Source organism: Aotus nancymaae, unplaced genomic scaffold (genome assembly GCF_030222135.1).
Source record: "Aotus nancymaae isolate 86718 unplaced genomic scaffold, 86718_ANA_hifiasm-v0.15.2.pri h1tg000010l, whole genome shotgun sequence".
NCBI classification, from domain to species: domain Eukaryota; kingdom Metazoa; phylum Chordata; class Mammalia; order Primates; family Aotidae; genus Aotus; species Aotus nancymaae.
In genome coordinates, this window is record NW_026988421.1 from 23,852,500 (window position 1) to 23,865,202 (window position 12,703).

General features: G+C 39.3%; 1 protein-coding gene across 5 annotated transcripts in view; it reads left to right on the top strand.

Annotated features, from left to right (window-relative positions):
* SORCS1 (sortilin related VPS10 domain containing receptor 1) overlaps positions 1-12,703 on the top strand; it is a 591,753-nt gene that overhangs the window by 327,237 nt on the left and 251,813 nt on the right. The window lies entirely within an intron of this gene.

The window sequence follows — 12,703 nt, forward strand, 5'->3', positions numbered from 1 at the left end:
ATGCATTGTCCTACAGCAGATAGGAAGTTTCATTTTTAATGTTTGTTTAGTCTGCACACAAATGTCAGGATGAATGCGATGCATTTAGCAGAAGAGGGTAGCTTGGAAAGAGTGGTAAGATTAGTCCCTTCTGAGCATGGAGCTTAGCTGCAAGTAGCCTTGGAGATCATCATATACAACACCCTTATTTTACCGATAAGAAAACCGAGATTCAGAGAAAAGAAATAGTTTGTGCCCATTGCAGAGTTACGGCCACAATTGGGACTAGAATTAAGGTGTCTTGGTTAGCAGTCAGTCATGCTTTTTCCTCTGTGTCATACGTCTCCTATTAAAAGCACTTACCTACTCTTCATAGACGTCATTTTTTAGGAAGAAAATATTACTTTTAAATGAGAAAGACATTATTTGTCTCAGAAGAGGAGTGGTTCTACATCTATACCTTTGTTTTCATAAACTTGCATTATCAAATTCTGAGTTCTGACATAATTGCTAAGTATTACATAGGTTACATGAACTAATAATATTAATCAGGAAAAAGAAATGTGTCATTCATGAACATACCTTAAACCACAATGTGTTATGAAGGTAGCAGTGATGTATATGTTCTCATCTCAGATTTTTCATTAGCTACTGTTAGTGACCTTGGGTAGGGTGTACCTTTTGCCATCTGGACTGTGGAAGGTGATGAAAATATCTCTCAAGCAATCACTCTCAATTCTGGCTACATGTCAAAAGGACTAAGTGGTCTCCAAATGTGCAAGCTCTAGTCCCACCACTCTTGCTGTGGATTAGGGCTCAGGTAACTGTATCTTGATAAAGCTCCCCAGATGCTTCTGATAGGTATCTAGGATTAAAAACCACTAATGTAAAGTGTAACAGGCTGTAGGCATTTCAAGTTTTTCAGTAGAAGCAGCATAACTTTTCAGTTGAGCATAGACTCTGGAATCAGAAGACCAGTAAAAACCCAGCCAAACCAATTACGAAGTATATAAGCATGGTGATGTACGTAGTCTCTCCGAGCACAGCAGCATTCCCTTTAAAAGGAGGACAATTATATAGTACCTACCTCATGCAGGAAGTCATAAGGATTATATGAAATTAGGCATTTCAGGTGCTTAGCACAGGATAGTAAAAGCTTAATTAATATTTTCTCTTCACTTCATTCTTTTTTCTTTCTGCAGTGTCCAGTAGGACTTTCTGTGATGATGGAAATTTTCTTCTAAGCTCTCCTGTACTTTAGACATTAACAATTTATGGCTGTTGAGTATTTGAAATATGGCTGGTGTAATTTGAGTAATTGGATTTTAAATTTCATTTAATTTTAATTCATTTAAATTGACATAGCCATGTGTGGCTGATGGCCAGAGTACCACACAGCCAATAATGTCAACCTCACAAATTTAGGATTATACCTTGAACATTCCTATCTTCCCTTTACTGGCTGGTTACTTCATCAACAATTACAGCTAAACAGTTTTGATCTGCTGCATGCAGTCCCAAATTGAGGAACTGAACTTATATCTTTTATTTCTATAATGAGATTTAGATGTTTGTTGGCTTTGAATCGATTCTTGTAATCTCTATTGATTTTTCTTCTAGTTCACATTTTTAGCAAATTTAATTTAATAATCAGCAAACTGTATGCTAGGCAATGTGCTATGCACTGTAGGATATAAAGAGAAATAAGCCAGTGACTCATCTTCAAAGGTCCTGTATTCTAGTACTAAATGTGGTATGACTTTTTGTAATTGAAAGATCCCTGAACTAAGATTCAGGAATCCAAGTCCTTGCCTTGAATCTAATTCTACCTAACAGGTGACTCTGGGTGAATCATTTACATTTTCTCGATTTGTAAAGTCATATAGGGGAATCAAAGAAATTTATGTCTGGAAGAGACCTCAGAATAATCTAATGATAGTCTCTGTTTTATTGATGCTGTTAGAGAGAAACATGAAAAAATAAAAATATGCCAAATATTGAATGTGATTATAAGCTTTTCTGTAGCTGGAGATTATATGGTGATGACCCAGAAACTCCAGGATTGTTTTCAGGAGCAGGACTTAAGCAGTGGGACTCTCAAGTCCAGATGTAACTGCTAAGACTGGAAGGGAAACAGAGAGGCAATACAGCAAAGAGTCTAACCATTGAATCCACTCAAGTCATTACACCATTAATCAGACTGCATAATTAGTCCGTAGTTATCTGAAGGACTTTTAAAAGGGCGTTTAGCCATGGGCATTTTACTGATCTTAAGACTTGACACACCCTTGTTTTAGAAAAAGAGAAGTCCCTGTGTGTGACTGTGAGGGAATGGCTTTCTCTGGGACTGTTACCCTTCAGAGCAGAGGTGGTCCTAAGCTGTTTAAATCACAATGTTATGAGTGAACCTAAAGGAAGGGATCTTTTTCTCTACAGATAAATGAGGCCTTCAGGGTCATTTTCTGAGATGCTGATAGGTTTAAGAAATATTGGAGGACAATGAAGGTCTTAACAATGGTGCAAAAATCAATAAAGTTGACATAGCAGTATATCTGTACACCGTTTTTCTACTTATGAGGTGAATTTATCACCATGAAATATGTACTCCGCCCATCCAAAGGACATATTTGAATCAAAGAGATAGTACTTGCACAACATTTTAAAGTGTGAATATATTTTCTCCAATCAATGAGAATTTATGTTAAAAAGAGAAAAGAAAGGAATTTCAGGCTCTGTTAATTATGCAGAACAAAGACAGTGCTCAAATTTGCTCCAGTTCTCCTGGGACTTGTGCCATCCTCCCGTGAAAAGGGCAGGCTCCTTTAAAAAGTTGTATTAATTCTCTCAGGTCTCCAGGGTGCTATCTAGCAAGTTAAAATCTTTTGTACCAGGTACTGCTCTCTGGTTTTCACACTAGTGGGAGCAGCTGGAATAAAACTGACAATATCAGGGTAACTCTCTGCATTCCCCGAAACCTGTTTTGCCTTCACATGCTTGTAGCTATTTTTAGCTGTTTGTGCGGACAAGAGCAGTTCTTCAATCATCATGTTTGAAACAGCAGGCTTCATGCCTTGGCTTTGCAGGCAGCTTGTTAGGGGCACTACTGGGGATCAGAGTCCAGAATAAAACAGGATCTTATTTACAGTTTAAATTAATGATCATCCATTGGCTGTTTCCCTGCAAGCCTGCTGTAAATTACAGCAGCTTTCCTTGACTAGTGTCTGTTACAGTAAAAACTGTAATCTGTACATCGACCTAAGAAATCTTGATTCAGAGATAGAAAGAGGGCTCCTAGGTATTACCGTAGATCGTTCACACTCTCTTTCAAAGGAACCCCGCATCTGGCCTCTGATATATGAGTTTGGCCCAAAAGAACAAGGCCGAGTGGTCCTAGTGCCACAGGAAAGGCAGGCTGGCTATCTGTCACCATGTCTGAGAGGGAGAACAATTCCCCCCACTCCAGTTCATGATAAATCCCAAGGCTTGTTTGTGTCAGCAGAGGTTTATCGGCCATACACAGTCTGCTATAAGAAAAGATGATTTAACCTGTACCTGAAAGGAACAGCTGGGATGCAGAAGGTGATGGGAAGAACAAATACAAATGTAGCAAAGAAAAAAAAGTTGAAATTTCCATTTCACTCTTAAATTGTCTCTGAGTTTATGTGTATTCTGCCTAAAAAGAAGACTTCTATATACTCTGTGTTTCTTTATCAGCAACACCTTTCCCATCACCCCCAACCAGCCTTAGCTTTTCTCCCTTCACAAGGGATCCTGTAACATCTTCAAGGATTAAAGAATACAAAACCCCAGCCAGGCGTGGTGGCTCACGCCTGTAATCCCAGCACTTTAAGAGGCTGAGACAGGAGGATTACGAGGTCAGGAAATGGAGACCATCCTGGCCAATATGGTGAAACCCTGTTTCTACTAAAATACAAAAAATTAGCTGGGTGTGGTGGCGTGCACCTATAGTCCCAGCTACTTGGGAGGCTGAGGCAGGGGAATTGCTTGAACTTGGGAGGTGGAGGTTACAGTAAGCCCAGATCATGCCACTGCACACCAGCCTGGCAGCAGAGCAAGACTCCCTCTCAAAACAAAAACAAATCAAAACAAAAAACAAAACCCCAAGTGGAATTCTTTTAGCTGTCTTACCCTGTGGTCTCAGCACACTATATTCTAGCAAAGAAAAAATGTAGACAGTATTTGTTCTTTATATTTTCTGCACCCCCTTCACACTCCAGTTTCTTCTCATTTCTGTGTTAGCACCACTTAATTTATATCATTCCTGCTAAGAGACTCTTCCAAGACTTTCATTCTGTAAAGAGGACCTCCTCAGAACACATTGATCATTCCTACAGGTCTCTTGGTACATACCAGCATTAAACACTGTTTGAGTTTCCTCCAGATGTTTAGGTTTTAATTACCATATTGTATGTGACACTTTTGAAATGAGGGTCTGATTATTGACTTACTGTCTCTTTATATCTGAACATACTTAATTCCTCTTGTCATTTGGTTGGGTGGTTTGTATGTCATGTATGTGACTCTTTTTTTTTTAGGTGGAGTCTCGCTCTGTCACCCAGACTAGAGTGCAGTGGTGTGATCTCGGCTCACTGCAGCCTCTGCCTCCCGGGTTCAAGCAATTCTCCTGTCTCAGCCTCCTGAGTAGCTGGGACTACAGGTGCCCACCACCACACCTGGCTAAATTTTGTATTTTTAGTAGACATGGGGTTTTGCCATATTGATTAGGCTGGTCTCAAACTCCTGACTTCAGGTGATCCACTTGCCTTGGCCTTCCAAAGTACTGAGATTACAGATGTGAGCCACCGAGCCCAGCTTTTTTTTTTTTTTTTTTTTTTGAGATGGAGTCTTATTTTATTACCCAGGCTGGAATGCAGTGGCACAACTGCAACCTCCACCTCCTGGGTTCAAGTGATTCTCCTGCCTCAGCCTCCTGAGTAAATGGGAGTACAGGCATGTGCCACCACACCTGGCTAATTTTCGTATTTTTAGTAGAGACAGTAGAGATGGGGTTTCACCATGTTAACCAGACTGGCCTCAAACTCCTGACCTCTGGTGATCCATCTGCCTCAGCTTCCCAAAGTGCTGGTGTGAGCCATCACGCCAGGCCTATGTATGTGACTTGAGGACAGCAAAGAAGGATAGTTGATAGGATCCACCATCTTCATTTAGGAAGAATCATATATTTATACTCATTGAATCTGAACCTAAAAGATGTTGGGATATTAAAATTCTACTCTTTTCTTTAACAGATATGGAAACTGAGTCCCAGGGAGTTTAGTGACTTTTCTGAAGTTACATGGAACCGGGGAATGATAAACTAAAATCATTAGACCTTGGAAGTAAACTTTAAATGCCACCTCTTCCGTAAACTCTAATCAATTTCCCTAATGAGGCTTGCTCACTTCCTCTCATCTCCAACACATCTGTTTTCCTTTTTTTCTAGCACTTTACTCTCACTTCTGATTATAGTTGTTTTTGACCATGTCTAATCCTCCCTTTAGAATGCAAGGTCCTAGATGGGATACAGTGCCTTAATCAGCTATGTATTCTTCAACGTGCTGAGCATAGGATTTTGGTATACAGTAGGTGTCCAATACATGACTCAGTATTTGAATTGAACTTTGTTTGGCTTTTGGACTCTGAGGCTGAAACTTAAAAAATGAAGTGCTCTGTGAAATCAGCTTTGACTCATATTTTCTCTAATTATAAAATTAATTATTTCAAGTGAATAAACAAGAACACTAAAGAATCTCTGTAGGTTTTAGTCATTTCTAGGTCATAATGTATAATTTTGTCTGTTCTAACCAAGGAGAACATGATTAATATTTAAAATAGCAGGACTTTGCATAGCACTCACTTGACATTATCTAGCGAGGCCAAGGGGAGCTAGCATATTGTATAATACATCAAAGAGGGTGCATGACATTCCCTTGGTGGACAAGCACCACTTGCTCATTCTACCCTCTTTGATCTGTCCCTTTGTACACAAGATCATCCATTTACCTCTAATCTTTTAAAAAAGAATGTATGTTTCATTCATGAAAAAATGGGCCGTGCATGGTGGCTCATGGCTTTAATCCCACCACTTTAAGAGGCCAAGGTGGGCAGATCACTTGAGGTCGGGAGTTCAAGGCCAGCCTGGCCAATATGCTGAAATCATCTCTCTACTAAAAGTACAAAAAATTAGCCAGGTGTGGTGGTGGGCACTTGTAATCTTAGCTACTTGGGGGACCGAGGTGGGAGAATCACCTGAACCCGGGGGCCGGAGGTTGCAGTGAGCCAAGATCGCACCACTGTACTCCAGCCTGGGTGAGACAGAGTGAGACCCCATCTCAAAAAAAAAAAAAAAAAATGCCATGTTGAGTTCAGAGACATAGTGGAAGTGGCATTTTCCAAACTTCAGTAAAAGTTACTTCTTAGTGAAAAAATACTTAATTCCCTACACATAACCTGAGGAATGATGGCCAAAGGGAAAGGTCCTTTCCTTTGATCCTTTTTTGGGTGTAGCTGAGTGTTTATACTGTTTCAGTCCATGACGCATTGTTCTGTTTTCTTCTTGTGCATTAAAAACATAAAATCCAAGAAAGCATGCTGCATCTGTCTTTTTTTCTCTGAGTGATTTTCCAACAGTCATCCCCTGGGTTTCAAACAAGCTACAGAATAGTAAGTGCAGAATGCTCTCTTTGAAACAAGGTTGGAGTGCCAGGAGTGGTGCCCACTAGACAACCCCTTCTCACTCTAAAAAGACCCTGGGGAACCCTCTGGAACTTCTGGGCTGTTTGGAACATGGAGAAAAACAACACTGATCTAGGATATTTTTCTCTCTGTACACTGACCTATACCTGAAATTGCCATGTATCCTATATTAGTTTATATAAATCAAAGCACCTATTATAACATTCATAAATTTTTAAATGCTAATAAAACTACACTCTTACATTTTAGTACAATATGTTATATTACACAGTAAGTACCTAGTTGATTTTTGTGAGATATTATCTGTGTCTAACACTGATGTTGTAAAAAAAATTAATGATAAATCAGGTTCAGGTAACAAATTCTGATCAACGCATAGATTCCAAAACTTTTTCCTTCCTCCTGTCTTTCCTCATTCCCCGTATCTGCTAATCTGCCTGGGTTCTTAGAACTTATCAGGTTACCTGGTAGTTTACTGTTTTACTTCATACGGCATTAAATGGTACTAAGTACTTTTTTGATAGAAAGAAGCTTTCTGCATGATTAACATAGCACATTTGTTCTTCATTTGTAAGGTGTTATGTCTATCACATAGGATAAGCATCCAGTGCATTACATATTAATCATGAATTGGTGACTTTAGAAACTAAGTTATATCTGTATGAAGATCAAGTTTATGTTATTGATATTATAATTCAAAATTATATTAGCTACATTTATGTATTTTTAAAAGATACAAGTAGTTAGCTAGATCGATCAATAGGTAGAAAGGTAATAGGTCCACCTATAAATCTTCTACGTTTAGATAATGCTTTTTTAACTAACAAAAATAGAACTCTATCTTTTGGTTTTATACCTTTTTAATAAATGAAATTAATCAAGGTAATGATAGCCTAAATTATTCTCTAAATATTATGAAGTAAGATTGATCTGGAAACTGCATGTTTCTTATATCACTGAGCGCTTGGAAAATAGGTTGCCTCTGTGTCCGAGTGATCAGAAATTCTCAAATATGAAAGGGAACCTTTCAAAGGCTGACCATTCTTCAAATAAGCATGATAGACTGTCTGCGTAATCTTCTTTGAGAACAATTTTTTTAAGTTATCTATCTCTATCTACTTATTTATTTTTGTCTCATTATCTGTCCTTATTAGAGCTCATGCTTTCTGAAGTCTGGCTGGCCAAATATTAAGTGCCCATTTATTACCCTTTTATGAAGGTCAAATGCATTATTTCTGGTTGGTTCCAAGTTATGCTCTGCTGTGGGAAATGGTCAGAGGTCTTTTCAACATTCTGGTCTGTTTGCTTCCAGCACACTCCCTGTGGTTTCTCAGGGGTTTCCATCATCTAGTGTTTGACATACTGTATCTAGAACATTTATTTCTAGTGAATAGGCTGTGCTGCTTTTATGACGGATGGAGATGAGTGCTGGCCACTACCAGAAATTTGCCATATTTACTAGGGTGGAGATGTTTCACTCCAGTGTATCAGAACTGCCCCAAGCTTTCTCCTGGTGCTTTCATGAAAACAAAGTCAATGTGGATGAATCTTTAATAAAACCACGATTTCTCCCCTGGAGAAATTAAGAGTGGACCACTAGCCTCAGGGGCTAAATGGTTTCTAATCAGACATTTCTTTTGCTGACCTGAACTTTCCCTTGACCAAATCTTTTGTTCGTTTTATCCTTCTGTTCCTCAAAGCATCTACTTCCCTGTTTTAAGGGGTCCTTGACCTCTAATGTGCATCTTGTTTTATAACCTTTCAAGTCAACTACTTAAATTAAATTTTGCTGAGCAAAACCTACAGCTTGTAGGTAACAAGGAGGCTTGATGCTCATAGGTGAAAAGTTCTGCTGTATGGGATGTATATGATGTAACAGCTGGGAGAGAAAAATCTTTTCTTGGTTTCTTGGGGCAGTATGTATGTTTGGGAAATAGAATACTAAGTGTTGCCTTGATTGACAGCATCTGCCACCAGGAAGTGAACATTCTTGTAGTGGGGAAAATGACAGTGTGCATGAATCCAAAAGATATGTGGCCTGGCCCAGTGGCTCACGCCTGTAATGCCAGCACTTTAGGAGGCCATGGTGGGCAGATCACGAGGTCAGGCTATCAAGACCATTGGTGAAAGCCCGTCTCTACTAAAAATACAAAAATTAGCTGGGCATGGTGGCACATGCCTATAATCCCAGCTACTTGGAGGCTGAGGCAGGAGAATAGCTTGAACCAGGGAGTGGGAGGTGAGCCGAGATCGCACCACTGCACTCCAGCCTGGAGACAAAGCGAGACTCCATCTAAAAAAAAAAAAAAAAGATACGTAAAAAGAAAATACCTGAAATACACAGCCTCTCACAGATAAGAGAAGAGGCACAGAAGGAAGGATACAGAGGTCAAGCCAAGAGAGAAGACGGCAGAGATTATTATGAAGAATTTAAAGTAACTAGAGTAATGGGAGAATGCTAATACAAAGAGCACAATGAAAACAGAGGGTAGAAGAAAAAGAAGTAATAATATTCTAAATATTTTCAGCAGTAGAAGTTTCAGAATCTCTTGAGATCTCTCAGAGAGAGGAGAGCTAATTTACTGGGAACTTATTAAGACTTTCAGAGGGAGTACAATTTACATGTATCTTTCTGTTCTTCCTGAGTGGTTTCAAAGGGGTAAAAGATGTTGATGGCTGTGGCTGAAATTGGTTTTGCCAGGAAGGAAAACACAATTATGACTCCAGCGTGGGTTTGTGGCAGGCCTAAGTCTAGGTTCCCCAGCTCCCCTGCAGCAGATTCAAATATCATTGCTGCTGCCCACACTTAATGGATTTTTGTCCTTTTAATGCTCTCTCTCTTAGCTACTCCCTCATACGACTATGCAGTGATCTCTCATATTTATAGGTATACCTTGTATTTTCTGCACTTGTCATGTATACCAACACAGCGTCTATTTCCTGTTGCTGTGGAGCTGTGCTTTGTTATTTGAAGGTGGTCATTTGAATTTTTGCTGAGGGGCGTCATTAGTTGTGGTGCAATGTTTAATATAATGGAACCTGGAGCCAATGGGCCTGGCCTTAAATTCCAGCTAAGCTACATACTAATTGTGTGCCCATAGGGAACATTGTATTTGTTGGTCTGTTTGTTGTAAACCCCTCCATGACACAGTTTCCTCCTCTCTCAACTGAAATATAATGATTGTGCCGACATCCTGAGGTAGTTGTGGGAAATAGAGTCAAAACTAGCAAAGAACAGTGCCTGAGACCTAGCGAACATTCAACACATGTTAGTTTCACTGTTACTCTTCTTAATTGTTCCAAATTATATGGCCATGCCTTATGCTGTCTTTTGTCAACTCAACCAGAAGGTTATTAAATGCCTGTTTTGTTCCAGATCTTTTTTAAGAACTAGGAAATAGAAATACAAGACATTGTTCTTGCTCTTAATGATTGTAGAGTCTGGTGGAGGAGATGAATATATAAACAATCTCTTATAGCACGGAACTTATGTATCATGATAGCTATGTGCATAGAACTCTAGAGACTTAGGAAGGTTTCACAGAGATGCATATATCTGTCAAAGGAGAAAGGAAGATGAAAACAGTCTTTCAGTGTATGTACTATGAGAAACTAGTGTTCCCAAGAACACAATGCATATTTTGGAGTTTTCAGGTTTAAATGCTTAAGAGTGTCTATTTTGAGTCTGAAAACATGTTAATTTCTACTGATATCTGACTATACTAATTAAACCCTAAGAAAGTCCTCATGACCCATTTGAATTACAGGTTTGATATAATAATGTAATTTCTTTTCTTTCTTTTTTCTTTTCTTTCTTTCTTTTTTTTTTTTTTTTGAGACAGAGTCCCACTCTGTTGCCCAGACTGGAGTGCAGTGGCACAATCTTGGCTCACTGCAACCTCCGACTCCCCGGTTTAAGCAATTCTCTTGCCTCAGCCTCCCGAGTAGCTGGGATTACAGGTGACTGCCACAATGCCTGGCTAATTGTTTTGTATTCTTAGTAGAGATGGGGTTTCTCCATGTTGGCCAGGCTATTCTCGAACTCCTGACCTCAGGTGATCTGCCCGACTTGGCCTCCCAAAGTGCTGGGATTACAGGTGTGAGCCCCTGTGCCCAGCCAATTTATTTTCAATTGCAATAAACTTTCTTCCTGTCTTGCTTATAAAATCAATAAATGGACAACAGTGACATTATTAATATTGAATTAATAGAACTAAAATTCACCTTATTATAAATTTGATATGTTCAGCATGTATCTTAGGTACTATCGGCCAGTCAGAACTATTGATGAAATTTGGAGGTAGAATATTAAGAAGAAATTAATTGACTTGTTTCATTGAACACCTGGCTTGTGCCTTGTTCTCTGTAAGCACAAAGGTTAATATAAAAGAAGCATGAACCTTGCTTTGCTCTTAGGGAGTTTACCATCCCAGTGCAGGGATGCAATTAAATAACATAAGGTAGGAGAGTGGCTTGTATAGATGACAAAGGCTTTAAGAATTCAGAGAGGGCTGTAATATCAAATAGTCAGGGAAGCAGCATAAAAGGGCTTAAGCTGACCAGTGGAGCAGATCAGCATAACATAAAGTCACGACATTCCCAACAGAAAAATATAATTTAGTTAAACCAATATTTATCGTCTGCTAGCCAGTAGAGATACAGACATGTATAACACAGAGTCGTGTCTGCAGAGAGCTCACAGAAGGGAGAAGTATATGGTTAGAAAGGAGCATAGTTTAGAATGGTTAAGTTACTGTATCTTTCAGTCTCTAAAATCTTAATAATCAGTTACACATTTTACCCTTTTGCCTCCTAAAGCTTATAAAATGTGCCTTTGACAGATCGTTTATGCAAATCGTTGATTTAGAGAACACAGTCTCTGTAAACTTATTGGACCCTGGGGACGTGCTCTGGATCAGGGGAGTGGGTGCATATTGGGAAAGATGAGGAAATGAGAAAAATGGAGTAAAACATAGCAATAAAAGAAGCAGCCAGGCATTTGTGGGGAAGCAGGAGGCGTCTGGTGTTCCAATGACTAGTACTTCATCTTTCTACTACTTTCTAAAAAGGGCCCAAATTCCCTCGAACAAGAATAACTGCAACTTTAAATGCAGATGCTATCCCCATCAGCATCCAGATTTTACTGGGATGGATGTAGCTTTTCTTAGGAGACAAACCCATCCAACTTGACTCAGATAATTAGTGTTTGGATTTGAGGCTGTTCAGGAAAACAGCTGAACTTGTGCTGGAGAAAGAGGTTGGATCTTATAGGAAGGTATGTATTTGCTATTGAAGTAGTCTGCTTTCTTTTGGATCTCTGTTATGTGGTGTGTTTGTGTGTGTGTCCACCACTTTTGCTTTATTAGTGCATTATTTAACCAACTGATTTACATATTTTCTCCACTGGCTAATACCGTCTTTGTTCCTTGGGTCCAAGCCCTTTGTGCTTCCATTTGGAAGTACATTGCTGACATTTACAGACTCCCACAGAGAACTCAGTCAATTACTACCATAGATGCCCATTGTTTCAAGACAGCTGACCTTTACCCCTAGGCACCAATTAAAATCCATTGCCTCTTACCCCTGCAGTGCCAGTGCTTGCTATAATTCTGGCTCAATGCCCAGTGCAACTGGTGGAATACATTCATTTTGGCCTTCTTTTTATTATTATTTTTTTTATTCAAACAAGAGAGGAACCTGCAAATGAAAATGTATGCTTTCTTTAAAAGAAGGGGCAGATCACCAGAATTACCAATCATTTTCAGTTAAATGACCTTTTGTGTCAACGTAAGTAATGACCCTAAATAAATAAAATAATTAGGAAAAAATTGGGAAGTTGCCCGTAGGATTATCCCAGCTTCAAAACACAGCAGAGCTCTCTAATTACTTCCTGATGATGGTTTGCTGCTAATTGCAGGGCTATTCTGCCCTAGGCATAGCTGGGTATGCTCTATGGCAAGCTGACAGAGAGACCAAAGTCCCAGCATGTGGGACATTAGACGCGGAG